This window comes from Nyctereutes procyonoides, unplaced genomic scaffold (genome assembly GCF_905146905.1).
Source record: "Nyctereutes procyonoides isolate TBG_1078 unplaced genomic scaffold, NYPRO_anot_genome, whole genome shotgun sequence".
Taxonomy (NCBI): domain Eukaryota; kingdom Metazoa; phylum Chordata; class Mammalia; order Carnivora; family Canidae; genus Nyctereutes; species Nyctereutes procyonoides.
This window is the reverse complement of record NW_026575125.1, coordinates 71,304,188-71,307,350: the sequence shown is the minus strand read 5'-3', so window position 1 is coordinate 71,307,350 and position 3,163 is coordinate 71,304,188. Positions and strand designations below refer to the sequence as shown.

The following is a 3,163-nucleotide window of genomic DNA, read 5'->3' as shown; positions in this document are numbered from 1 at the left end:
ACCTGGAAGGGGGTGGGGCAGCTCCCCCAGGTGCACACACCAGAGAATCAGCACAGCACGCCCCTCCCCCAGAAGAGCAGCTGGAAAGACAGGGGAAGAGTAAGTTCTTGACCAAACAGCGCTGGAAAGTTCCAGGGGAAGTGGAGGGATTTACAGTAAATTGAACCAGAAGATATCCCTCCTTGTTTTGTTGTTGTTGTTGTTGTTGATTTGTTTTGTTTTGTTTTTCTTCTTTTTTTCTTCCATTTTCCAGCACAACTCGTTTTTAGCCACTCTGCACTGAGCAAAATGACTAGAAAGAAGAACTCACCACAAAAGTCAGAAACAGTACTCTCTGCCACAGAGTTACAGAATTTGAATTACAATTTGATGTCAGAAAGCCAATTCAGAAAGCACAGTTATAAAGCTACTGGTGGCTCTGGAAAAAAGAATAAAGGATTCAAGAGACTTCACGACTGCAGAATTTGGATCTAATCAGGTTGAAATTAAAAATGAATTAAATGAGATGCAATCCAAACAGGAGGTCCTAACGACAAGGGTTAATGAGGTAGAAGAATGAGTGAGTGACATAGAGGACAAGGTGATAGCAAGGAAAGAAGCTGAGGAAAAAAGAGAAAAACAACTAAAAGATCATGAGAAAAGGTTAAGGGAAACAAATGACAGCCTCAGAAGGAAAAATCTACCTTTAATTGGGGTTCCAGAGGGCGCCAAAAGGGACAGAAGACCAGAAAGCATATTTGAATAAATCATAGCTGACAACTTCCCTTACATGGGGAGGGAAACAGGCATTCAGATCCAGGAGATAGACAGATCCCCCTATAAAATCAATAAAAACCCTTCAACATCCCAACATGTAATAGTGAAACTTGCAAATTCCAAAGATAAAGAGAAAATCCTTAAAGCAGCATGAGACAAGAGATCCTTAACTTATATGGGGAGAAGTATTAGGTTAACAGCAGACCTCTCCACAGAGACCTGGCAAGCCAGAAAGTGCTGGCAGGATATATTCAGGGTCCTAAATGAAAAGAACATGCAGCCAAGAATACTCTATCCAGCAAGGCTCTCATTCAGAAGAGAAGGAGAGATAAAGAGCTTCCAAGATAGGCAGAAACTGAAAGAATATGTGACCACCAAACCAGCTCTGCAAGAAATATTAAGGGGGACTCTAAAAGAAAGAGGAAGTCGAAAGAAACAATCCACAAAAACAGGGACTGAATAGGTATCATGATGACACTAAATTCATAGTTTTCAATAGTAACTCTGAATGTGAATGGGCTTCATGACCCCATCAAAAGATGCAGGGTTTCAGACTGTATAAAAAACCAAGACCCATCTATTTGCTGTCTGCAAGAGACTCATTTAGATGGACACCTCCAGCCAGAAAATAAAAGGTTGGAGAACCATGTACCATTCAAATGGTCCTCAAAAGAAAGCAGGGGTAGCCATCTTCATATCAGATAAACTTTATCCCAAAGCCTGTAGTAAGAGATGAAGAGGGACACTATATCCTACTTAAAGGATCTATCCAACTAGACGACCTAACAATCATGAATATTTATGCACCAAATGCGGGAGCTGCTGAGTAGATCAATCAATTAATAACCAAAGTAAAGACATACTTAATAATACACTTATACTGGGAGACTTCAACACACGCTTTCTGTAATCGACAGGTCTTCTAAGCACAACATCTCCAAAGAAACAAGAGCTTTAAATGATACACTGGACCAGATGGATTTCACAGATATTTACAGAACTTTACATCCAAATGCAACTGAATACACATTTTTCTCAAGTGCACATGGAACTTTCTCCAGAATAAACCACATATGGGTCACAAATCAGGTCTCAAGGGATATCAAAAGATGGGGATTGAATGGATTTGGGGGGTGGAAGTGGGGGAGGCGACCAGTGTCGCAGGCCATGCTGCCTGCGGGCCTGGCGGGGGTCGCTGTGTGTGGCTGCGGCCGCCTCAGGCACTGCTCCTGCCCCAAGATGCTGGCGGGCGGCCATCGCGGAGGCCCAGTGCCCTCTGCTGGGCGCAGGGAGGCCCGAGTCCCAGGGCCGTGGGGAAGACAGAGGACCAGGGAGTGCTGCAGGCGCTGAGCACAATTGCAACATTTGACTACTTTGCTTGGATGATTATTAGTTTTCTTCATCACCTTGACCCATATCAGTATTATAGTCCATAAAAATGGCAGGAAATCTTCTGAAGACATCATCTTTGGCTGTAAGAACAAAATTACTACATCAAACGGGATTGTCCCTTTATAATACATCTCATGGCTTCCATAAGGAAGAATTAAAAAAAAAAATCAACAGTTTCCTGGTGGACCTTAAGAAGGAAGACAGTGGCATTGGTATTCTTACCCTGAACAACCCAAATAAAATGAATGCTTTCTCAGGTGTTATGATGCTACAACTTCTAGAAAAAAGTGATTGAATTGGAAAATTGGACAGAAGGGAAAGGTCTCATTGCTTGTGCGGCAAAAAATACTTTCTCCTCAGGTTCTGATCTGAATGCTGTGAAAGCACTAGCGACTCCAAAGGATGGAATGGCCTTATGTATGTTCATGCAAAACACCTTAACAAGATTTATGAGACTCCCTTTAATAAGTGTTGCACTGATTCAAGGTCAGGCATTAGGTGGAGGAGCAGAGGTTACTACAGCATGTGATTTCAAGCTGATGACCACGGACAGCGAGATCAGATTCGTCCACAGGAAATGGGCATAGTACCCAGCTGGGGCGATGCCACCCACCTGGTGGAGATCCTGGGCGCCAGGCAGGTCCTCAAGGTGCTAAGCGGAGCCGTCCACCTGAATGCGGTGAAAGCCCTGAGCATGGGGATGGTGGAAGAGGTCCTGCGCTCCTCTGACAAGGCCGACTGTCTGCAAGAGGCACAGGCGTGGCTAAGGCAGTTCACCAAGGGGCCTCTGTAAGTAATTAGAGCTTTGAAAAGATAGGTGTCTTCAGGCAAAGAGCTCTGTTTGGAGGAGGCTTTACAGATCAAAAAAGATCTTGTAGGAAGGGTTTGGGGTTGGACCTGCAAACAAAGAGGTGATTGCTGGGAAAGGAAAGCAAAATTTAATAAGTAGAGTGACAAAATACCAAGTACTACAGTAAAGCTCCAGTGGTAGACACTGATAGGCATTAAATCAGAA

General features: G+C 43.7%; 1 pseudogene; it reads left to right on the top strand.

The window, feature by feature from the left end:
• Positions 1 to 2,194: 2,194 nt before the first annotated feature.
• LOC129518728 (ethylmalonyl-CoA decarboxylase-like) lies at positions 2,195 to 2,677 on the top strand (annotated as a pseudogene).
• Positions 2,678 to 3,163: the final 486 nt, after the last annotated feature.